Source organism: Eubalaena glacialis, chromosome 14 (assembly GCF_028564815.1).
Source record: "Eubalaena glacialis isolate mEubGla1 chromosome 14, mEubGla1.1.hap2.+ XY, whole genome shotgun sequence".
Lineage (NCBI taxonomy): Eukaryota > Metazoa > Chordata > Mammalia > Artiodactyla > Balaenidae > Eubalaena > Eubalaena glacialis.
In genome coordinates, this window is record NC_083729.1 from 47822411 (window position 1) to 47848865 (window position 26455).

General features: G+C 38.3%; 1 protein-coding gene and 1 long non-coding RNA gene across 6 annotated transcripts in view; one reads left to right on the top strand and one right to left on the bottom strand.

Annotated features, from left to right (window-relative positions):
- The window catches only part of LOC133105420 (uncharacterized), a 209455-nt gene extending 193657 nt beyond the window's left edge, over nucleotides 1-15798 (top strand). For both annotated transcript variants that reach the window (XR_009703853.1, XR_009703852.1), the window contains one exon: nucleotides 15623-15798. This is a non-coding gene — a long non-coding RNA (uncharacterized LOC133105420). The remainder of the gene's footprint in view (nucleotides 1-15622) is intronic.
- EFEMP1 (EGF containing fibulin extracellular matrix protein 1) overlaps nucleotides 1-26455 on the bottom strand; it is a 68337-nt gene that overhangs the window by 19100 nt on the left and 22782 nt on the right. The gene's annotated exons all lie outside the window — the stretch shown is intronic.

Here is a 26455-nt window from a genome sequence, read left to right on the forward strand (position 1 = left end):
TATTTTATTTTATTTATTTATTTTATAGAATAAGCTTTTTTTACAAAAAAATTATTTTATTTATTGGCCGCATTGGGTCTTAGTTGCGGCACACAGGATCTTTTGTTGTGGTGCTCGGGCTTCTCTCTAGTTGCAGTGTATGGGTTTTCTCTTCTCTAGCTGTGGCACGCAGGCTCCAGGGTGCATGGGCTCTGCAGTTTGCGGCACGCGGCCTCTCTAGTTGAGGTGCGCGAGCTCAATAGTTGTGGCACGCGGGCTTAGTTGCCCTGCGGCATGTGAGATCTTAGTTCCCCGACCAGGGATCTAACCCGTGTCCCCTGCATTGAAAGGTGGATTCTTTACCACTGGACCACCAGGGAAGTCCCTGAGTGGTAGTATTTTAAATACACTTTCTACTTACTTGGATTCACTTTTAGTTTTAATTCTTTCAGATGGGAAACCTCCCTGAAATTCAATAAAACACAGTTGCATGAAATCCCCTTCAAGAAATTATTCCAAAGGAGTTGAATGGATGCTTCATCTTATACCTTGAGCTGGATCTGCTAGTAAACGAACAGACTACATTTTCATTTATGGCTTTTCCAATTCGAGTTTAGAATATTTATCCTCTTTGCTCTTAGCAGGTTATCTAATGCTGAAGGATGTGTAGATAGACTGGATTTCTTTGAACTATCTTCAATTATACCATCAATTTATTGGTTTATTTAAATAACATGGTTTTATTAATTTGGAAGTTGTACTTTGAGATCCTGTTATTGTTTATTCACACATCTATACAAAATCATGTGAGAACTGTTTTACATTGTTAAACTCTTTTTTTTTTTTAAATTAATTAATTAATTAATTTATGGCTGTGTTGGGTCTTCGTTTCTGTGCGACGGCTTTCTCTAGTTGTGGCAAGTGGGGGCCACTCTTCATCGTGGTGCGCGGGCCTCTCACTATCGCGGCCTCTCTTGTTGCGGAGCACAGGCTCCAGACGCGCAGGCTCAGTAGTTGTGGCTCACGGGCCTAGTTGCTCCGCGGCATGTGGGATCTTCCCAGACCAGGGCTCGAACCCGTGTCCCCTGCATTGGCAGGCAGATTCTCAATCACTGCGCCACCAGGGAAGCCCTACATTGTTAAACTCTTTTATGCTTATCTTTTCTACTTGTATGCATTTCTATGTCTTAAATATCATGTAATAAGAAAATCACTAAAATATACTACTATGTTAGAAACTCAAAGCAGAATATCCATCTCTGTGCAAATGTACCAGAAGACCTGGTTCTCCCAGGTATGTTTATGAAAGTCCTCTGTGGTGGGAATACCTGTATTAGCAAAAGCAATTCTTTATTCATAATGGAAACTACTCACATCAGCTATGGTTTTCCTGATAATCTAGGAAACAGTACTCTGGGGAGAAGAGTTTTTGTTTTGTTTTTAAACTATCTGTAAGTTATCCTTGACAGTTAAGCTCACTAGGTTCTTTAGGCAGACAGTTAACACATTCCCTGGGCCCTGAACCCACGCTCTTTGAGGACAGGGTCTATGTATTACTTTTTTCTGTATTCCTAGCACCTTGCAGAGTACAAGAAACAGGGTGGGTTTTCAAAACATATTTGTTCAATAAATGGATGAATGAATCAAGATTGTTTGCTAAGAACTGATGCCTAGAGTTTAAAGAAAGTAGGATCAGTGTTTTATCTCATGGAACTAAACATTTACAAGGCAGAGTAACAGGCAAGACGTAAGAAACACAGCAAGATGTCAGTAAATGGAAATGGCTGTAAAGCAATGGAGTGGAGAAGTGCAAAGCTAGGAAGACGGCAGCATCAGAGGTGGAAGGCTGGCCTGAGGAGGTGAATTTTGAGCTGCATTTTGAAGAAGGTAAGGTACATGGATTGGCAGAAATAGGAGGCTATTTCTAGGCAGAAGGGAGATCACATTAGAAAACGCTGATAAGACAAAAGCAGTTTGCATGAGAAGAATGGCAGACAGCTGGAGTCAGCAAGGCTGGAGGTGCTGTGTGTGAGGAGTCTGGTGCAGTGCCTGGTTGAAGGCACTCATAAAATGGTAGCTCAAGTCATGAGCAAAATTCAAGGCCTTAAAGGTGCGATTAGAGTTTGGATTGCACACCACAGGAAGCAGCTCTGAACTATGTAGACATAGCCTAATGGAAACATTACCAAAGTACAAAATAATAGAATGTGCTTCCTAAAATATCACAACACGTAAATCAACTCACATTTCATCATTCTAATGCATTAAGAATAGCTAATGGCAATATTTGGTGATTTCCTCATTTTTCAAAAATGTGCCCACACTCTCCCTTCTAGTGATTTATACTATTGTAGGTCCCTCTCTTGCTGACTTTGGCATCCTCATTGCATTAAATAATCCAGCTGATCTTCGCTCAGCTCTCACTGCTAGCCTCTTTATCACAATGATCCCCAGTCTATGGAACTGCGTGTTTGGTTTTCTCTCAAAGTTAATGGAGGCAACTGTGTCCACGTCTCTGTCGTGTCCATTAAGTCCCTGCTTAGGCCCACATTCTCTATGTTTTTGGCTCCTGCCCTTCAGTCTGACTCATATTTCCCAAACCCCTGACTCATGCTGCTTTCTCTCTCTTATGCAACATTTTAATCTCTGCAACGTTCTTTCCATAATTTGATAACTTACCACGACATGGAGTCACTTCACTGTGTTTTCCTGGGCAAAGACTTTGTGTACCTTAAATGCTTTAGATTACCACTTAAACTTTTCTAATTTGTGCTGCTTTACATTTAGGGAATAATTCAGAACTACTTTGGAATAAGCCACCATTGACCAGATGGTGTGTTTGATGATAATGCACTGAAATAGGAATATTATTCCTGAAATAAGAATAATAAAAATAAAAATAATTAGTTTTATTCTGTCACTGCCTCTGTGATCTAGGGCTATGGCATCAATTCTTTTTCTCTCTGTTTCTCCATCTGTAAAATAGACTATCTATCCTTAAGGATAATGCACAGATTTTAAAAAGTTCAGAATTTTCAAAATAAATCTTTTTGTTTCCAGACTGTAAATGCTTAGAGTAAAATAACCATATTTTGACTAGTTCTGAGTGGGACACTGTGCATGCTTTGTAAATATTATTTGATGGTAAAGAAAAGGTAGTGGTTAAGTTCAAATTGCTGCTATTTCTTGATCTGTGTGGATCTAAAACCTTATTTTATGTCTTCCCCAACCATACTAATTTAATCTCATAAATGGAGTAAAGTAGGAAAAAAAAGGTCAAGATTCATGTTTGCTATAAGGATGAGCTACTTTACTCCTGGCTGCTTTCTTTCTTTCTTTTTTTTTCTTCCTCTCTCTCTTCCTTCCTTTCTTCCTCCCTCCCTCCCTCCCTCTTTCTTTCTTCTTTCCTTCCTTTCCTTCGTTCCTTCCCTCCCTCCCTCCCTCCCTCCTACCTTCCTTCCTTCCTTCCTTCTTTCCCTCTCTCTTCCTTTCTTCCTTTCTCTTGTGACAGGACAATAAATTAGTTCCCAGCAAAGTACTCTTTCTACTTCATCTATGAAACCTTTTGAATAAAAGGGACTCATTGGGTGAAGATCTTACAGTTATTTTGGATATGAATCTTATTTTTCAGTATAATCCTGGAAGGTAGCAACTATTTCAACAAGTGCTGAGGCATTGCTATTTTATTGCTGCCTCATCCATTAATGGCTATTAATAATGATAACCTGAGTAATCAAGACATTAAATTATGTTGATTGAAATCTGATTAAGGAGAAGGTGTGTAAATTTTATATAACTTCACATACAAATTTGTTAAAATTCTAAAATTAACTGGCATAAAAATAGGCAAATATTTAACAGTATTTAAACATCCATTATTTGATTAGGAAATTAGATCTACAAGCCTCTGATTTAATCCTAGTAACATCCCTGTGGAATAATGGTTTCATTATCCATAATTTTTGGATGAGGCAGGAGTTGCCACTGAAATGTAGGTTGATGAGTGACCTGCCCAAGGTCACACAGAGCAGAGATTCAAACTTAAGATTTCTATTTTGCTTCTGCAATTTAGGTTTCTAGAAAGGCTTATTTCTTAAGAGTTCGGGATAGCAGAAGTTTTATTGTAGTCATATATGTGTATAAATTTCTTATATATATTATATAAATATATAATTTTTCTTAGATTTAAAGAGAAGGTTGTTAATCTTTAGGGCGTTGGTTTCTCTCTTGCATCTTTCTTCTACATTAGAATAACTTTCATAGCTCTCCAAATCTTCTGTTTCCCTCCCCAATCCTTAGCCAATTATCAACAATTTTTGTCAAAGATTTTCTATTTTTCTATTTCCCTTGCTGCTTCTTTCATAGTACTGGAATCAGATTTATCTGGGCAAAATGCCCAGTTCTAGTTAGCTTTTCACCCTTCTGAAATTATCAGCTAGAATTCACCCAAGCTAAGCAGTTCTAGCGGAGAAAATAAATACTGATATTAAGTAACAAAAGAGGACTGACTTCGTTGATGACCAGCAGTAGATTTATAGTTCTAAATTCATATCTGTTCTGGCAAAACAGATTGTTAATAGTTTGGTGTGCTTTAAATGGTAAACAAAAATATCACCCAAATCAACAAATATCAGCCTCCCTGATAGTTAATTTCTTTGTTTTAGAGAGTGGTGAATCAAGTGTTCTGGAAGTCCTTGGCATTGCACTGTGTTCCCATGTGGAAAAATCGTGCTACATGTACTTGGAGTTGCTTCACCAGCAGTGATGATGGATTTGCACTGCAAATCGACCCTCTCTCACCTAGTCTCCTCTGTGGCTAGTGGTGTTCATTTGCAAGATGATTGGATGAGGTTAGACATACAGTTCATGTCTAACCTCGTGAATTCATATTAAATATTCATGAATGTGGGGGAGAAAACCAACTGGTGAACATGAGCGATCAACTCGTGACTCCTCTGTACTACACACAAACCAAATGGACCAATCATAGGCTAAGACAGAGAAAAGCAAGGACGCAAAGACCTTAATCCTCATTCTTCCCCTCTTTTTGCACACTGGCAAAGTGAAGCTTATTGCTTTCAGAACCTTAAGGGAAAGACATTTTCTACCGATAAATGATTGTTAATTGTCAGGAGTGTTCTCTGGCATCTCTGAGAATATGTCATACCCAGGTAAACTCCCTTTTTTCTTCTTAAACTTAATTATCCATTAAAAAATGTTTGGGAAAAGATGACCCTGGTATTTGGAATGATATTACAATCAATCATCAATCTACAACCTTGTGGAGGTAAAACTGTGTCTTGAAACAAGCAGCCCCATTAGTCTTTGCTCTAGGATGGCTGAGTACCAGGAATTAAAGACTGTATGAAAGTTCAAGCCCATCCCATACAAGCTGGGAATCTACTTCAAACTGGATGGCCTTCAGAGGAATTATGATCCCATCTTATTAGGGGATGCCTCTGCATTGATATTTCAATTGTGTTTTCCTGGTGCTCCACTGCTTCACCTTGCCCCTCCCACCTCCCTCCTATCCCCAGCTCCAGATCAAACCCCTGGAGAGTGATGAACTGGATGGAGACTGAGTACATTCAACTGAGTCCTCCATGCCCTCCGTGAGCACTGTGGCTTGATTCCTGGTCCCCCTCCTTGAGGCCTTACAGTCAGATTAGTCAGTCTCTCTAGCCCAAAGCACACACATTCCTGGCTTACTCCATCAGGCCAATCATCACTTGAGGTCACATAAGCCCCTGGCTATGGCAATGCCAATTATAACAAGCATGGCTTGGTGACCTCCTAATTGTATGAGGCCAATTAACATTATACTTGTTGTTCATTCAACAATAAACAGCTTTTGTGCCCATTAAATTGAGGCATACTACTAAATTTGCTGAGTATAACTTGGCAATACATCTGCAAATCATTAACTGCCTAAGACTTTGAAAATAAAGTGTATCTTTGTGCCTCTTGCCTTCAGAGCATGTTACATTCTTCTGTGTATTTTCCTGCCCATTTCATTACATCGTACTTATGAGGTTTCTGCACAATGTTTCCCCATATGCCTCAGGGCCCTTATATTTTTCTGAATTCCAAATGGATAGGTAGTATGAAGGGAGTGAGGGGTGTGACTCATCAAATTTGTACTAAATTCCTTTTTCTTGTCTCTTTCTGTTTTAAAATCCAGCAAAATGAAAAGCAATGAAAGGATAAATATGTGGGTAAATCTTAATGAACACCAACTATATGAAACAAAAATGTAAGGTCTTTTGTGATTTATAAAAAATTAGAATTAAAATACATGGGAATAAAGCACATGGGTTGGCAGGAAGGTAAATGGAGTTTAAGTTTTTTAAGGTCCTTCTATAATCTGGGAAGAGGTAAAACTACCAATTTATTTTGGACTTTGATAAGTCAAGGGTACATGTTAAAGTATTCCCTAGGGAAAACACTAAAAGAATAGCAAAGAGTATAAAACTGCAAATCTAATACAGGGGAGAATGGAATAATACAAAACAGTCCATCATTTTAGACAGAAAGCAAGAAAGGAAAGAAAAAGAAACTAAAATGTGCAGAATGAAAAAAAAAGGCAAATAGTAAAATGGTAGTTTAAACCTAAACATATCAATAGTTACATTAAAGATAAGTGAATTAAATGCTCTTATAAAAACTAAAAATTCTCAGGTTGATTACAAAATCAAAACCCAAATATTTCAAGAGAAATGATTTAAATATAAGGACACAGGTAGATTAAAGAAAAAAGATGGAAAATATGCTATGCAAACACTAACCAAAAGAAAGTTAGCTTTGCAATATCAAAGTTGACTTTAAGGGAAAAAAGATTACAAAGAATAAAAAGTAGTACTGTGTAATGATAAAAGTTTAGTTCACCAGGAAAATGTAGAAATTCTAAATTTAACTTCATTTAATCACATAGCCTCAGTATAGATAGAGCAAAAATGGATAAAACTAAAGGGAAAAATGAATAAACACAGTAAGAGATTTTAACATATCTCTCCCAGTAACTAAAAGAATAAACATACATTTTCAGAAATGAATAGAAAATATGAATAACATGATTAAAAACTTTGACCCTACATACACAGAACACTGTACAGAACACATAACCTTTTCAAGTATTGAGGAAATATTAAAATAAAATGACTATATTCTGGTCTTAAGACAAGTCTAAATAAACTTCAAAAATTGCAATATACAGATTTTGTTCTCTAACTACAATGCAAATAAGATAGAAACAGCAACAACAATGATGACAAAACTAAAAAAATCCCTCTCTTTTGGAAAAGAAGAAATACACTTCAAAAGAACTCATGATTTAAAGAAGATAACAAAGTTGAAATTTAGGACTATTTCAAACTGAATGAAAATGAAAATGTTATGTATCAAAACCTGTGGGAAAAAAGGCCAACCCTTAAGAAGGCCTATAGTCCCTCCTCTCCTTACATCATCCTATCTTTCCCCCAACCCCGCTGACTGTACTCAACTTACAAGATGAGATTTGTATCTGAGCTAGTCTGTTGTGAGAGTGGACTTGAGGATTTTGAAAGGCTGTTTAGAGAAGAAGGAAAAGATCTTGACCATGTCTTTCCAAAGAACAGAACTAGAATAAGCAGGTAAAAATCTAAGAAAGGCAGATTTTAGTTCAGTGAAAGAAAAAATGTTGTGGTCATTGGACATTTTAATATATTAGGAGATAATGAGGTTCCTATCATTGGAAATATGCAAATGGTGCAACGTGAATCCCAGTAGTGGGGGGGTGGGGTAGGGATTTGACCAGTTACCTGTGTTTAAAGATGGTGCTAAAGCATGGCATGCAAATATGGCAGAATGTTAACAGTTGCTGAATCTGTGTCATACCTTCAACTTCAAGATTGAAAACTTGATTAAAAAACATTGAAAAATAGATGCTGCATCCACCCCAATATAGAAAGTTGTGAGGATTCAACAAGATTGAATATCTATACTTTCTCTCTTTGACATATGGTGTACATACATATATCTTTGTATATATACAATATATATTGTGATGCTTACTTTTATACTTTTATAATTTTTCCTCTAACATATGAAAAACTCACTCTATGATAAAGTATAACAAGGAAAGATCTCATCCTAAGTGGTTATTTATTCTCTCTCTCTTCCTTGAGCAAGGAGGTAGTTAAGAAATCCTAGACTTATTATTCCTTGTAAGTATTAAGAATTTTTCAGGAAGGGGGACTCGGCAGCCTTCATCATATTAAGGCATAAGATTATTTGGTGTTCAAAATGTTAAATGCAAGCAACTATCAGCTTGTGCCCAAGTGTTTCATATGCCATTAAACCAAGTGAGATTTGACTTTTTGGTTTTGTTCCAAATTGATACTATAGTTACCATTTCCCTCAAATTATTCATGAATTATCATGCATACTTGAATTTAATTTGCTGATAAATTGTGTTTGACGTACACAGGCTGTGGGATATCCCCCAGCCCCTGTGTTAAAACACTTTCAGTGATGTGAAGAAATAGCATTCAAAAAACTCCTGAGTATTAGTTTGAGGAGTACCTAAAGGCAATAGGGGACAAAAGAAAATACTGTTTCCTAAAACTATGACCTGGTGAGTTTTGATGCTAAAGAATTCTCAAGCTAGCATATAAAATAGTCTTTGGACTTTTAAATGAGTTTGGGGCATTTTACCTTACAGTTCTATTAGAAGCAAAAATACATTTGGACTGTATATTCTCTGAAATCTCTTTCAGTTTAAAAAATCTGAAATTAAAACTCACTTTGCTGAAATCCTGAACGCTGTTGTGAAAAGGATTCATTTTCCAGCTCTTATCTCTTCTGCCCTCTCTAACACAAAATGTTGGAACCTGGGAAACCTGAAAAACATGCTTTTGCTTCTTGGGGGCCATGACCATTTCTTCTCCCCTTCTTTTTCATTTTTCAGCAGTAACTTCTCCCTTCTCCTAATCTGTAGACTCAAAGGAGGGTTTAAAATGGACTCATCTTTCTGGACAGGACTGAATGGCTCTGTTAGCAGAGTGGGATGAATAGAAAGTTCTCTTCAATGTTTTAGTGCAGTACTGTGTACCTGTAAAGTTACATACTTGCCCGGAATTTAGAGTAGCTTAATGCTTGTTTGGCAGCATAAACTCTGAAAAACATCTTGTGGGGAAACATGCCCCATACATGGTTTCTGTCTGTAGAGTACAAAGGGAGATGGACATGTGCCAGTTATGTAGTTGATGTGTTAAAGGTTGATGCCAAACTAAGGCAGTCTTTAAGAGGATTTCTTGGCATGAATAAACAGATTTAAAAAAAGTCTGTGTTCTTAGATCTGTTATATATACTTAAAATGGTTACTGCATGGAGCACATCCATAGAGTCCATCATATTCCAAGTTTTCATTTTAGAAGAAAATGGAAAAATTGAGCAATTCATATTGTTAATTTTAAAATTAGCCTAGAATTATTTCTCCCTAGAAATGTAATAATTTGTTTGTGGAAACCTTTAAATGAAAACCTTTGGCTTCAGGCACATATGTGGTCAATATGGATGACTGTAAAGCTGCCAGGTAGGTGTAAGGAGGTCCTGTCAGTGACCTTCAACTACAGGTCTCTTTCCATGGCTTTCAGAATTAGAACAACCATACTATTTTCTCACTGCATAGTATTTTTAAGTTCTAAATTATTTTATTTGAGGTTGTTTCTTCTTTAGTTGCTTGTGCTACCTTTTTTTCTAGCCTTATTATACCAAGAGTTTATTATACCAAGAATTAGAGTTTACGGGAAGACTTGACCTTTTTAGAAAGTCTGAGAACCACAGAATAAATTTTTTTCTTATACAACTCCCTGACAGAAAGATATGAAATAGGATTGAGACAGAAGAGTGGGTAAGATCATGAGTTTTAGAGTCAAATAAGTCTCAGTTCAAACCCAAGCAACACTGTGTTTTTGGTATGTGTCGGGAGAAAGTCACTTAACCTTTCCAAGTCTCACTGCCATGTCTGTCAAGTAGGGATAATATGCATTTCTTAATGTTCTTGTGAGGACTAACTGAAGTAATACACACCCCAAATGGTACCTGGTTGACACTAGGGCTCAATAAATTGTATTTAACAAAACTGTGAAGTTTCTATACGTAAGGGTGGTACTTCTGTTATAGACAAGTGGAAGGAAGCAAGAAAGCTGCAGAAAAGCAGGTCTTTTTAATATAGTTTTCTATGTCCTTGCATGTAATTACACATCCTATCTTGGTTTCTTTGCTCAGTGTTGTATTTTGAATGTGACACTGAAATCCAATCAGGAGGAACAACCATAGCATTGAATGACTTCCCTTGCTTTGGCATATTCCAGATGAATGGATGCAAAAACAGGCAAAATCAGCCTTTCTTTCTTAAAGTTATTTCTCATTAGGGAAATTGCAAACATTCACACAAATGTGATCTGGCAAAACAAAAAGAATCTAGAACCTTTTGCATTTTATAATATTTTGTGATATGAAAGGACAGTTCGTGGCAATAGGACCCAGCCACAGAAATGGAATGTTAATGCTTATGAAGACTACTTAGCAAACATAGCTTTAACTAGAGCTCTAATTAGAACCTATGTGTAACTCTGAGAACTTTTGTGTGAACAAGTTCTAGCTATGAAAAAGCTGTGAAAATGTAAATTTCAGAAGCAATTTTTATTTATTATATTGACTATGTCAAGGATATTATGGTCATCATCTTTCAAGACAGTGATGAAATTTTAAATCAGAACTAGAGAACAGATGGGGAATATTTTCAAACGTAGTGGGAAAAACTGCATGTAAATGAGTCAAATGAGCAGGTCTGAGGAGTCTCCACTAAACATAATAGTGATCTATATCATTTGTCGTTGATGAAGCATCCATTCAATCATATCACACAGGAGGATTTGATATGGAGCCAATTTTTGTTTGTTAAAAGCTATGCTAGTAATATAGTAAAAACTCATGGCATATTAGAAAAATTTTCTTTGGAAAATTAATTTTGGTTTCTTTGGAAACCAAATGACCTCCAAATGCTTTCATTATGGCCTTACAAAAATTATATATGTATATATGATAGATTCTTATTCCCATATTAAAGGTAAAACAGAGAAAATTAATAGGAAAAAATTAAAGAATTTAAAGCCTGAGGAAAAACAATATGCTTATGGTGGCAGTGTGACAAATCAGCAGGTGACAAGGCTGACTTCCTTCTCTGTTGTCTTATTATCCCACCTTTTTCCATCCTGCATTTCTGATTCCTTCTTCCTATTTCAGTATTTGCTTTTGCATTTGCCCTTTCTCAATTTCACCTCAATTGGGCAGACCATTCTTTTACCTTGAGAATTCTGACTGCTGCCACATCCAAGGTAGTGTGAGGACCATCTCCTACTGGTGTGCAGGCCTTGGGCACTGCTGCTTCAGCAATGGTTTGTGAGTGTTGTTTCCCTAGCCCAGTGCTGTGACTCTCCAGTGCACCCTTCAGGAGCTCAGCAGGCTGTCCCCACCATCTTCATCTCCTCAGGGAGGTGGGCTGCTATACAGGCCCCCAGCACCCCAACACCAGCCACCTAATCCTGTGACTACTCACATAGATGTCAGTAAAATGCAGAAGGTCCTGTATAATTGGATGAACCTCACTGCAATATAACAGGTAGTTTCATCTAAAAACTAGTCCTTTCATCAGTGCCATCTTGTATGGCCCTCCATATCAGCCAGGCAATATACTGCCATGTGCAAACATATGTTGCCACTTGTCTGCCTTTGACCGTAAGCCTCTCTCCAACACTTCTACCTTAACAGGATAGATTCCCCTTCTAGGTCCAGCTCACATCCACCTTGTTTAAGTTTCTTTTCCCGGGTTCCTTTGGCCAGTGTAAGATGACTGCAGAAAGCAGCTTGTCCAACTGACCTCTCGGACTGCTGTATCTACAGATTATCCTTGCTAAGTAAGAGGAAGAGCAGCATACTTGCTATCTGTGGAAAATCAACTGCCTTGGAGAGATCTTGGACAGCTATCCCACCCCTCTTCTCCTTAACTAGACTCACCTTAAGGTTGAAGGGGTGCCTCTGGCACTCTGTGTGGCGTAGGGTACTAAACAAGTTTTTCTCCGACCACTGAATTCTGGCATTCTCCACTAGGAAACCAGCAGCTGAATATCCCTAGGCACACATCAGTGGCCTATATAATTTTATAGCCTCAATTTGTTAAAGGTACCAGTTGAGCTCTCCATTAGATTTGATGTGTAAATTCTAGCACTATTATATTATAAAGTGGCAAAACACTTAAGATAAATAACACTCAATGCTTCCATAGTATTTCTACAATTATATTGTCACTACAACAATTTTTTTACAAGACTAGGGGATGCTATGCCAAATAAGGGAAATGTGTAGAACCTCTTGTAGCTTCTGCAAAGGCTGAGTTACAATTTTATTTTCAAACTAGTTTTCCAGTAAGTTTTAGTACAAATTTTAAGATGGAACAAATCTCAAGTAGTAAAAATCCTTTAAGAGTATACAGTTATATTCTGTGTGGATAAAATCGTAATGGCCTGGAACAATGACTACATGCCGAGTGGAATTTTAAGGCTGGTTTTGACTTTATATAAGCTTTTCCTTGAGCTAAGGTATTTTCCCCACTGTGTTATGTTTGATAAAGATTTAAACTTACAAACAGAACTGTGCTATTTTTATAATGAAATTCATACTTAATTTGCCTTTGTAGCACTGGTATAAATGAAGAATAAAACCAGTCCTAATTAACTACAATAAAATTATCTTATTGGGTTAACAAATTTAGAACTCAGAAATAAGTTTTAAAAGCAAATGATGTGTTTACCTCTTCTGTAAGCAAAGCTGATTATGCCACTTCCCACTAACTTCAGGATGATATCCAAACTTTTTAACATGACATGCAAGGCCCTTCATTATTTGACTTTAACCGGTCATCTTGTATTGCTCACTGAATTGTACAGAACACTTGTTTCTTCTGTATTCTACTTAACGACCTTAGCAAATACTGTTCCCTCTGCCTAGAACACTCTTTCTCTTTCCCTCCTTTCCTTCCCCCAGTTCATTAAGGGCTAATTCCCACAACTTCCCAAGACTGACGCCTGGTAGTACCTTCTCTGGGAAGTTTCTGAAACGGGACTCAAAATTTCACATTGCTGTTACTGTCTACTTGCTCAGACTGTGAGCTCTTTGTGGGCAGGCACCATAAGCTTTCATCCTTGTATTCTCAACACCTACTGTGCTGTGCACACAGTAGTTACTCTACTCAGGCTTGTTGAATAATCTCACACTTTGAAATTATGTTTAGGGATCCAGCTACAGGATACCTCTGTGGTCTTGTGCTATCTCCCAAACTGTAAGTAACAGAGCAATTGTTAAAATATTTCCCCCCCATCTTATTATTCCCAAATCCAACATAAAATTAAAAAGCAAATCTAGACAACTAACACATCATCTCCAGCAGACCCCACTCTTGAGAAGAAAAGTATAGGCCTGACTATTGTTTATGAAGTGTTCCAGAATGGACACTTAAATAGATCAATAAATGAACAAACCAGGTGTTTTGCCTTTGCAAAATTCTTGCTCTGGGTAGGTCTTCAAAAAAACAAAAGCGAAGACAAAACAAAACAATGTCCCCCTGCCTCCCAAACCAAACAGTACCAAGACTTAGTGAAGTGATCTCTAAGTCTAGTTAAAATTCCTTTGGATTATTCCATAGGCCAAACTATATATTCTTATGTTCTTAAGTTCTTGCTTTATTAGCTTAGCAGTCTAGCGTCACCCCCACTCCAAAACTGCTGTTCCCCTTTTTGTATTCCATTCAAATTCTTATTTTTAAACAAAGATAATTTTTAACTGGAAAATGCATTTCCCCTAGACATATCAGGAGAACTTGTTGCTCTCCTCTATTTATAACCAGATTACTCCCTTAGTTCATGCTTATTTGCAAAATGGATGGTAGGAGACTCACAGGGGAGAGTGGGCCTATGGGTAATTGCCTCTTGCCGTAATTTTCTGTAATTGCAAAACCTTATTTTAACTAAGGCATGACTCTGCTTAGGTTGTATTCATTGCATATGGCAGTGTCACAGACTTAAACATGTTAAAATAAGAGAAACTGTTAAAGGTCTATGTTTAGACACAGTTTATGGTTAGAGACTTGCTCCATATTCCTTCCGTCATACATTATGACTAACGAACGTTCTACTGTTTAATGGATGTGGGCACGAAGCAGAAAGGATGATTGTCCAGAAGATCATTTAAGGGCTTACTTAGCTCCTTACTGGTTATTTCACTGGGTGCAGAAGATGAAATTACACCAAAATATTATTAATTTACAAGTTTGATGTTTACCTTTGTAATACCTATGAATAAATGTATTGCTAAACAATATCATAAACTGTTGACCCTACTTGGAGTGGAACTTGTTTAGAATCATCATTTGACTCAGGAGAAGCACTTGCATACAAAAATAATGAATGTGTCTGTTAGAAATAGTTTTAAACAAATTATTAAATTATTATTATGGTTCTGAAAATAGTCCTTATAGATTAAACTACATTTTTATACCTCTTATTAGCATTGTTGCTATATGTACTAACTTGAAAGTTAGTACCATTCTTTCTTGAGAAACTTACTCAATTTTCAGTCAATCAGACTGACATACGCCATCTCTGTCCCAGTCCCCCACCCAAGTCCTATTAGGGTGATTTAATACATTTAACAATATGCGTATGCTTATTTTTCCTCCTTATCCTACAACTATCTGGAGGTAGCATTTTTTTTAGGTCACTCCTTGCTCAAAATCTTTCACTAATTTTGACAGTACTAAATCTAAATGGCTTAACAAGAATTCAGGGTTCTACATAAATTTCCTCCAATGACTTTCCTATCCTGTTTCCTGCTTCCCCTATAGTAGTCCCTCTTTCCCTCACCCCAAACCCATTACTCTGTATACAGGGTGTCCACCCAGCAAAGCCTGCCTTTCTCTTCTCAGGTTTATTAACATCCAGTTCATCCTTCATGACCCATATCACATCTGCTCCCTCCACAAAGCCCTAACTGGCCCTTGGTTGCAGCAACCAATCCCTCCTTTGGACCCCTCCCGTGCTTCTTGGTAACCATAACTACCATTGACTACATGGGGACTGAGGCCCTCAATGAGGGTTTTGTTGACTTGAATTGTTGAGCTGAATTATTTGTGTTGGTTACTTTTCTTTTCTTTTTAAAACTGATGTATAATTGACATACAACATCATATTAGTTTCAGGCATACAACCTAACAATTTGATATTTGTGGATATTGTGAAATGATCACCACAATAAATCTAGTTAATGTCCATCGCCATACACTGTTACAGAATTTTTTTTCTTGTGATGAGAACTTTTAAGGTCTACTCTCTTAGCAACTTTCAAATATACACTACAGTGTTATTAACTATAGTTGCCAAGCTGTATGTTATATCCCCATGACTTATTTATTTTATAACTGAGAGTTTGTACCTTTGATTCCCTTCACTCATTTTGCCCACCCCCCACCCCCCACCTCTGGCAACCACCAATCTGTTCTCTCTATGTATTATTTAATTTTTAAAAATCTGACCTTATCTAATCCCTTCAGATAGACTGAAACGTCCTTGCAAGAAAGGTGGTGTGGGGAGACCTTCAAGATGGCGGAGGAGTAAGATGTGGAGATCACCTTCCTCCCCACAAATACATCAGAAATGCATCTAAATGTGGAACAGCTCCTACAGAACACCTACTGAACGCTGGCAGAAGAACTCAGACTTCCCAAAAGGCAAGGAACTCCCCACGTACCTGGGCAGGGCAAAAGAAAAAAGAAAAAACAGAGACAAAAGAATAGGGACAGGACCTGCACCTCTGGGAGGGAGCTGTGAAGGAGGAAAGGTTTCCACACACTAGGAAGCCCCTTCGCGGGCGGAGACTGCGGGTGGTGGAGGGGGAAAGCTTCGGAGCCACGGAGGAGAGCACAGCCACAGGGCTGCAGAGGGCAAAGCAGAGAGGTTCCCGCACAGAGGATCGTGCCGACCAGCACTTACCAGCCTGAGAGGCTTGTTTGCTCACCCGCCGGGGCGGGCGGGGGCTGAGAGCTGAGGCTCGGGCTTCGGAGGTCGGATCCCAGGGAGAGGACTGGGGTTGGCTGCGTGAACACAGCCTGAAGGGGCTAGTGCACCACAGCTAGCCGGGAGGTAGTCCGGGAAAAAGTCTGGGCCTGCCTAAGAGGCAAGAGACCATTGTTTCGGGGTGCACGAGGAGAGGGGATTCAGAGCACCGCCTAAACGAGCTCCAGAGACGGGCGCGAGCCGCAGCTATCAGCGCGGACCCCAGAGACGGGCATGAAATGCTAAGGCTGCTGCTGCAGCCACCAAGAAGCTTGTGTGCAAGCACAGGTCACTCTCCATACCTCCCCTTCCGGGAGCCTGTGCAGCCCGCCACTGCCAGGGTCCCGTGATCCAGGGACAACTCCCCCGGGAGAACACACGGCGCACCTCAGGCTATTGCAACGTCACACCGGCCTCTGCCGCTGCAGGCTTGCCCTGCATTCCGTACCCCTCCCTCCCCCGGCCTCAGTGAGCCAGAGCCCCCGAATCAGCTGCTACTTTAACTCCGTCCTGTCTGAGAGAAGAACAGACACCCTCAGGCGACCTACACGCAGAGGCAGGGCCAAATCCAAAGCTAAAGCCCACGAGCTGTGCGAACAAAGAAGAGAAAGGGAAATTTTTCCCAGCAGCCTCAGGAGCAGCGGATTAAATCTCCAAAATCAACGTGATGTGCCCTGTAACTGTGGAATACCTGAATAGACAATGAATCATCCCAAAACTGGGTCAGTGGACTTGGGAGCAACTGTAGCCTTGGGGTTTGCTTGCTGCATCTAAAATTTGTTTCTGGTTTTATGTTTATCTTAGTTTAGTATTTAGAGTTTATTATGATTGGTAGATTTGTCTATTGATTTGGTTGCTCTCTTCCTTTTTTTTATATATATAGACATAAATATATTTTTTCCTTTTTCTCTTTATGTGAGTGCATATGTGCATGCTTCATTGTGTGACTTTCTCTGTATAGCTTTGCTTTAACCATTTGTCCTAGGGTTCTGTCTGTCCGTTTTTTTGATCTTTTTTTTTTTTTTAGTATACTTTTTACTGCTTGTTATCGTCAGTGGATTTGTTTTTTGGTATGGTTGCTCTCTTCTTTCTTTCTTTCTTTTTTTATAACTATTTAATTTTTTTAATTTTTAATAATTTTTAAAATTTTTTATATTAATAACTTTATTGTGTTTTATTTTATATTTTCTTTCTTTCTTTTTTTCTCCCTTTTCTTCTGAGCCATGTGGCTGACAGGGTCTTGGGGCTCTGGCCAGGTGTCAGGCCTGTGCCTCTGAGGTGGGAGAGCTGAGTTCAGGACCTTGGTACACCACAGACCTCCCAGCTCCACATAATATCAAATGGCAAAGCTCTCCCAGAGATCTCCATCTCAACGTTAAGACCCAGCTCCACTCAACGACCAGCAAAGCTACAGTGCTGGACACCCTATGCCAAACAACTAGCAAGACAGGAACACAACGCCACCCATTAGCAGAGAGACTGCCTAAAATCATAAAAAGGTCACAGACACCCCAAAACACACCACTGGATACGGTCCTGCCCAACAGAAAGACAAGACCCAGCCTCATCCAATAGAACACAGGCACCATGCCCCTCCACCAGGAAGCCTACACAACCCACTGAACAACCTTAGCCACTGGGGGCAGACACCAAAAACAACGGGAACTACGAACCTACAGCCTGCAAAAAGGAGACCCCAAACACAGTAAGTTAAGCAAAATGAAAAGACAGTGAAACACACAGCAGATGAAGGAGCAAGGTAAAAACCCAACAGACCAAGCAAATGAAGAGGAAATAGGCAGTCTACCTGAAAGAGAACTCAGAGTAATGATAGTAAAGATGATCCAAAATCTTGGAAATAGAATGAAGAAAATACAAGAAACATTTAACAAGGACCTAGAAGAACTAAAGAGCAAACAAACAATGATGAACAAGACAATAAATGAAATTTAAAATTCTCTAGAAGGAATCAATAGCAGAATAACTGAGGCAGAAGAATGGATAAGTGACCTGGAAGATAAAACAGTGGAAATAACTACGGCAGAGTAGAATAAAGAAAAAAGAATGAAAAGAATTGAGGACAGTCTTAGAGACCTCTGGGACAACATTAAACGCACCAACATTTGAATTATAGGGGTCCCAGAAGAAGAAGAGAAAAAGAAAGGGACTGAGAAAATATTTGAAGAGATTATAGTTGAAAACTTTCCTAATATGGGAAAAGAAATAGTCAATGAAGTCCCAGAAGTGCAGAGAGTCTCATTCAGGATAAATCCAAGGAGAAACACTCCAAGATACATATTAATCAAACTATCAAAAATTAAATACAAAGAAAAGAAATTAAAAGGAGCAAGGGAAAAAGAACAAATAACATACAAGTGAATCCCCATAAAGTTAACAGCGGATCTTTTAGAAGAAACTCTGCAAGCCAGAAGGGAGTGCCAGGACATATTTAAAGTGATGAAAGGGAAAGACCTACAACCAAGATTACTCCACCGAGCAAGGATTTCACTCAGATTCGACGGAGAAATTAAAACCTTTACAGACAAGCAAAAGCTAAGAGAATTCAGCAACACCAAACCAGCTTTACAACAAATGCTAAAGGAACTTCTCCAGGCAGGAAACACAAGAGAAGGAAAAGACTTACAATAACAAACCCAAAACAATTAAGAAAATGGTAATAGGAACATACATATCAATAACTACCTTAAATGTAAATGGATTAAATGCTCCAACCAAAAGACATAGACTGGCTGAATGCATACAAAAACAAGACCCATACATATGCTGTTTACAAGAGACCCACTTCAGACCTAGGGACACATACAGACTGAAAGTGAGGGGATGGAAAAAGATATTCCATGCAAATGGAAATCAAAAGAAAGCTGGAGTAGCAATTCTCATATCAGACAAAATAGACTTTAAAACAAAGACTATTACAAGGACAAAGAAGGACACTACATAATGATCAAGGGATCAATCCAAGAAGAAGATATAACAATTGTAAATATTTATGCACCCAACATAGGAGCACCTCAATACATAAGGCAAATGATAACAGCCATAAAAGGGGAAATCGACAGTAACACAATCAGAGTAGGGGACTTTAACACCCCACTTTCACCAATGGACAGATCATCCAAAATGAAAATAAGTAAGGAAACACAAGCATTAAATGATACATTAAAGAAGATGGACTTAATTGATATTTATAGGACATTCCATCCAAAAACAACAGAATACACTTTCTTCTTAAGTGTTCATGGAACATTCTCCAGAATAGATCATATCTTGGGTCACAAATCAAGCCTTTGTAAATTTAAGAAAATTGAAATCGTATCAAGTATATTTTCTGACTACAACGCTATAAGACTAGATATCAATTACAGGAAAAAATCTGTAAAAAATACAAACACATGGAGGCTAAACAATACACTACTAAATAACCAAGAGATCACTGATGAAATCAAAAAATACCTAGAAACAAATGACAATGAAAACACGATGACTGTAAACCTATGGGATGCAGCAAAAGCAGTTCTAAGATGGAAGTTTATTGCAATACAATCCTACCTCAAGAAACAAGAAAAATCTCAAATTAACAGCCTAACGTTACACCTAAAGCAATTATAGAAAGAAGAACAAAAAAAACCCAAAGTTAGCAGAAGGAAAGAAATCATAAAGATCAGATCAGAAATAAATGAAAAAGAAATGAAGGAAACAATAGCAAAGATCAATAAAACTGAAAGCTGGTTCTTTGAAAAGATAAACAAAATTGATAAACCATTAGCCAGACTCATCAAGAAAAAAAGGAGTCAAATCAATAGAATTAGAAATGAAAAAGGAGAAGTTACAACTGACACTGCAGAAATACAAAGGATCATGAGAGATTACTACAAGCAACTCTATGCCAATAAAATGGACAACCTGGAAGAAATGGACAAATTCTTAGAAAAGCACAACCTTCTGAGACTGAACCAGGAAGACATAGAAAGTATAAACAGACCAATCACAAGCACTGAAATTGAAACTGTGATTAAAAATCTTCCAACAAACAAAAGTCTAGGACCAGATGGCTTCACAGGAGAATTCTATCAAACATTCAGAGAAGAGTTAACACCTATCCTTCTCAAACTCTTCCGAATTATAGCAGAGGGAGGACCACTCCCAAACTCATTCTACGAGGCCACCATCACCCTGATACCAAAACCAGACAAAAATGGCACAAAGAAGGAAAACTACAGGCCAATATCACTGATGAAAATAGATGCAAAAATCCTCAACAAAATACTAGCAAACAGAATTCAACAGCATATTGAAAGGATCATACACCATGATCAAGTGGGGTTTATCACCGGAATGCAAGGATTCTTCAATATATGCAAATCAATCAGTGTGATAAACCATATTAACAAATCAAAGGATAAAAACCGTATGATCATCTCAATAGATGCAGAAAAAGCTTTTGACAAAATTCAACACCCATTGTTGATAAAAACTCTCCAGAATGTACACATAGAGGGAACTTAACTCAACATAATAAAGGCCATATATGACAAACCCACAGCCAACATCGTTCTTAATGGTGAAAAACTGAAACCATTTTCTCTAAGATCAGGAAAAAGACAAGGTTGTCCACTCTCACCACTATTATTCAACATAGTTTTGGAAGTTTTAGCCACAGCAATCAGAGAAGAAAAAGAAATAAAAGGAATCCAAATCAGAAAAGAAGAAGTAAAACTGTCACTGTTTGCAGATGACATGATACTCTACACAGAGAATCCTAAAGATGCTACCAGAAAACTACTAGAGCTAATCAATGAATTTGGTAAAGTAGCAGGACACAAAGTTAATGCACAGAAATCTCTTGCATTCCTATACACTAAAGATGAAAAATCTGAAAGAGAAGTTAAGGAAACACTCCCATTTACCATTGCAACAAAAAGAATAAAATACCTAGGAATAAACCTACCTAAGGAGACAAAAGACCTGTGTGCAGAAAACTATCAGACACTGATGAAAGAAATTAAAGATGATACAAACAGATGGAGAGATAGACCATGTTTTTGCATTGGAAGAATCAACATTGTGAAAATGACTCTACTACCCAAAGCAATCTACAGATTCAATGCAATCCCTATCAAACTACCAATGGCATTTTTCACAGAAGTAGAACCAAAAATTTCACAATTTGTATGGAAACACAAAAGACCCCGAATAGCCAAAGCAATCTTGAGAAAGAAAAACGGAGCTGGAGGAATCAGGCTCCCTGACTTCAGAGTATGCTCCAAAGCTACAGTAATCAAGACAGTATGGTACTGGCACAAAAACAGAAATATAGATCAATGGAACAGGATAGAAAGCCCAAAGATAATCCCACGCACATATGGTCACCTTATCTTTGATAAAGGAGGCAAGAGTATACAGTGGAGAAAAGACAGCCTCTTCAATAAGTGGTGCTGGAAAACTGGACAGCTACACGTAGATGAATGAAATTAGAACACTCCCTAACACCATACACAAAAATAAACTCAAAATGGATTAAAGACCTAAATGTAAGGCCAGACACTATTCAACTCTTAGAGGAAAACATAGGCAGAACACTCTATGACATATATCACAGCAAGATCCTTTTTGACCCACCTCCTAGAGAAATGGAAATAAAAACAAAAATAAACAAATGGGACCTAATGAAACTTAAAAGCTTTTGTACAGCAAACAAAACCATAAACAAGATGAAAAGACAACCCTCACAATGGGAGAAAATATTTGCAAACAAAGCAAATGACAAAGGATTAATCTCCAAAATTTACAAGCAGCTCATGCAGCTCAATATCAAAGAAACAAACAACCCAATCCAAAAATGGGCAGAAGGCTTAAATAGACATTTCTCCAAAGAAGATATACAGATTGCTAACAAACACATGAAAGGATGCTCAACATCACTAATCATTAGAGAAATGCAAATCAAAACTACAGTGAGGTATCACTTCACACCAGTTAGAATGGCCATCATCAAAGAATCTACAAACAAATGCTGGAGAGGGTGTGGAGAAAAGTTAACCCTCTTGCACTGTTGGTGGGAATGTAAATTGATACAGCCACTATGGAGAACAGCATGGAGGTTCCTTAGAAAATTAAAAATAGAACTACCATATGACCCAGCAATCCCACTACTGGGCATATGCCCTGAGAAAACCATAATTCAAAAAGAGTCATGTACCACAATGTTCATTGCAGCTCTAGTTACAATAGCCAGGGCATGGAAGCAACCTAAGTGTCCATCGACAGATGAATGGATAAAGAAGATGTGCACATATATACAATCGAGTATTACTCAGCCATAAAAAGAAACAAAATTGAGTTATTTGTAGCGAGATGGATGCACCTAGAGTCTGTCATACAGAGTGAAGTAAGTCAGAAAGAGAAAAATGAATACCGTATGCTAACACATGTATATGGAATCTAAAAAAAAAAAAAAAAAAGGTTCTGAAGAACCTAGAGGCAGGACAGGAATAAACACGCAGACGTAGAGAATGGACTTGAGGATACAGGGAGGGGGAAGGGTAAGCTGGGACGAAGTGAGAGAGTGGCATGGACATATATACACTACCAAATGTAAGATAGATAGCTAGTGGGAAGCAGCTGCATAGCACAGGGAGATCAGCTTGGTGCTTTGTGACCTCCTAGAGGGGTGGGATAGGGAGGGAGGTAGGGAAACGCAAGAGGGAGGAGATATGGGGATATATGTATATATATAGCTGATTCACTTTGTTATAAAGCAGAAACTAATACACCATTGTAAAGCAGTAATACTTCAATAAAGATGTTAAAAAAAAAAAGGTGGTGTGTCTAGGCATCTAGTACAGTTTGAACACATATTAACTGAATGCATTGATGCATGAATTGATGAAAAAGTGACTGAAAATTGAACAAATGAATGTGTGAATGGTACAGATTTCAGGGTATACATGGAAAAATATATCCTAAATTTATACAAACAATTTGGAGTCTACTGAGGAAAAGAATGGTAGAATTCTTAAAAGCCAAGGCTCTTGATACTTAAATTATCCTTTAATGTCTACATGGCAAAAAAGTAGGGGGTCCAGCAAGAATAGCCAGAACTGGGCTCTTTTAGTTCCACAGGACTCTGTTGAGTCCTGTGTGTTTAGGAATTTAAGATCAGCATGAAGTTATGGTGACAGCCTGTGCACACAATGTCCCCCTTTCCTTCTATCCAAGGAGGGATCATGACCTCATTCTCAGGGAAGTGGACTCTCCTCCAAAGCATTTGAGGACCACTTCTTTCACAGATTAAATGAAATGCAAAATGGGTCCAGGACAAAACAAGTCTTACTAAGAGAGCATGCATGAGTTCTGGGGGGAAAAGTCATTGCTAAGTTATATATGTATTTTTTTTTCTGAACCTTTGAAAAGATCAACTCTGGTTTCAGTTTAATTTTTTTTTTTTTCTCAAAAGAAACCTACATGGCCACTGCTTCAAATTTGTTCCAGATGGATTTAGTCACAGAATGATTGATTATCCACTCAGTTGTGAGCTATGTGGTTAAGCTCAGAAATCTACAACAAACTGATCTGGAGCTGTGTTTCACGGTAAGTGGCAGAAAGGATAATCCTTAAACTGTCATTTTAGAGTCAGTGATGAGGAAAGAGGAATTTAGTGAGGCCACTTATGTCAAGAGAATGTATTAGTAAATGGATGGCTGAATATGAGGGAATCTTATGAGCATAATGCTTTTTTTTCCTCCTCTGTACATCATGGTAAAGGGAACCAGATCTGACCGGGAGCCCCCCGAGGGCTGCCCCAGCTCTCACTGCCTGCTTCATGAATTAGCCCAGCCTCCCGGGGATGCTCCAGGCCCGAGGTCAGAGGCTGGCTTCTACCTGGCTGCTGAGGCACCCATTTATCCTACTACCCAGTCAACAGGCCCACAGAGGTTTTTATTATTGGCATCAGAGACACCTGAGAAAATCTGGAAGCTAATTCTGGGGGAGAGTGAACCTAGGAGAAAATGTACTGCTCTCTATACAGAGCTGTATTATGTACTTTAAAAAGCAATTTAAGAACATTTGGTCCGTTCCCATTTTCTTTAAGGAAAAAAAAAAAACCCTTCGCTTTGGATTTTGGTTATTCCTTTTAACAGCTGCATTAGCCTTTTCTCTATTCTTTCCCTCTGGTTAAGTCACAATCGGGCCATCAGAATATTCTTTTGGGGAGATTGGATGTGGCTGGTGGTGCTCCCTACATGTCACCATCTGTTTTTATTAGTTGTTCAATTTCTTGGTTTCCACCCTCACGGTGATTTTCTACTTTTGCTCATATATCCTTTCTCTTTTCCCTTTCCCTTAGAGTGCTATTCTACTTCATTACTGCCTCCTTGTTGAAAAACAAATCACTATTCTGCCCCTTATCATGATAACTGCTCCTCAGAACCGAAGAAAATTCATGTTGGATTTTATGGCCTCTGAATTTTTAGGTCCTACACAACTTATTTATTGTAACCTTAGGTTACATTTAGCACATCTCCCAGTAGAATTTTGAGGCAAAAGATGTAAACATATTTAAACACAAAAATGATGACTAGGAAGCAGTCTTTTGAATAGGCTGTAGGAAGAAAAATGTGACTGAAACAGAACAGAGATTTCTATGAGAGAGATGGAGAACATTTTCCATGATTCCCTAACAAACACACAAATATTACAGATGTCTAGGACAAAAGTTCACGTTGAGGCAAGAACAGTGTTTATTAAATTTCTTTTATATAACAGGCATGTGGATACATGCTAATCTGCAAAAATAAAGGGAGTTTTTGTGTTTGCTCATAAAGTTTTTGTTTCATGGATATTGTTTATTTGTAGAGTGGAGTAAAGCAGGATTTTAACTAAAAAGTCTGAAAATCAGAGGATATATTCATAATTATTTATGAGTGGTTTTGGAGAGGATTGATAGCATTTTAGAAGTTCCATATCCATGAAGAAGAGAAGGGTACGTTCATTCAAAAGGAGCTGTTAGAAGCTGTGAGGTTCTTCTTTTGAACAGTACTTTGCCTGTTTCAACCACACCCATCAGGATGCGTATCTGAATGAGTGAGTCATCCAGGCTCCTGCACCGCTGGGGAGGTGGGTGCATTTTGATTTTTAACTCATATTTTGCTTTTTGAAACCATTTAAAATTCTAGATTTAACTCTAAAGTTTTGGATGGGATCATTTCAGGGGGAATTTAATTACAGATTGTGGTAGGCAGCTTCTGACATGGCTCCCAATGATCCCAGACTCCTGGCATTCACACCCTTGACTGTGGGCTGGATTTAGTAGCTTGTTTCTAATGAACAAAATATGGCAAAAGTGATGGACTGTCACTTCAGTGATTGAGTTACAAAAGACTGTGACTTCAGTCTTATTAGCACTCACTTTCTTGCTGGCACTTTCTCCTGCCCTTTCCCTTGCTGACTCTGACGAAGAAGGCTGCTGTGCTGTGAGGTGCTCTAGGGAGAGGTATATGTGGCTAGGAGCCATGGAGGAAGAACTCATGAGAAATGCAGGCAGGAAGTGAATCCTGCCAACAACCACTAGTTGAGTGATCTCGGAAGGGGATTCTTCCCAGTCAAGCCTTGAGACAACTGCAGATTGTGAAAGACCCAAAGCCTGAGGACCCAACTAAGCCGTACTTTGATTCAGACCCAGAGAAGCTGTGAAATAATAAATGTTTGTTGTTTTAGGCTGCTACGTTTTAGGACAATTTGTCACGTGGCAACAGATAACTCATAGGCTTCCTTATGCTTTTTGTGTAACGGATAATAATGCATGAGCTCAGGAAAGACTGATTGCTTTGGTTGTAAGCCTGGTTTGAATCTGAGTTTGAAAAACATCCTGAAATATGAAATGAACAAACCTGTAGACTTTAAACAGGCTGTTCTTTGCTGAAAGGTATTCATGTCCCCCAATGAAGGCAGAAAATCTTAATTCAAAATTGAGAAAATAATAAAGAACCTGTAATATTTAATGTCACCTTTATGTTTTAAATGAGTTTATAGTAATACATGCAAAAAGTATATTTACTCTGCACCAAAAAACAAAACCAAAAAAACAACTCCTTTCCAAGCTAGGATTGAAATGGAGCCCTTGGCTGTGGCATGAACCATAATAATTACCCATGTCCCTGCCTCGGGGGAAGACTGCAGTGATCTAGTTTTTAAAGCTTCAGTGATTTGGTCCAGACTTATAGCAAACAACCAGTACTAGGTGTGAACTGTTTTGTCAGTAAAGCTTCAAGTCATTAGAACTGTCTGGTTTTTTGTTTCTGAGTCATTAA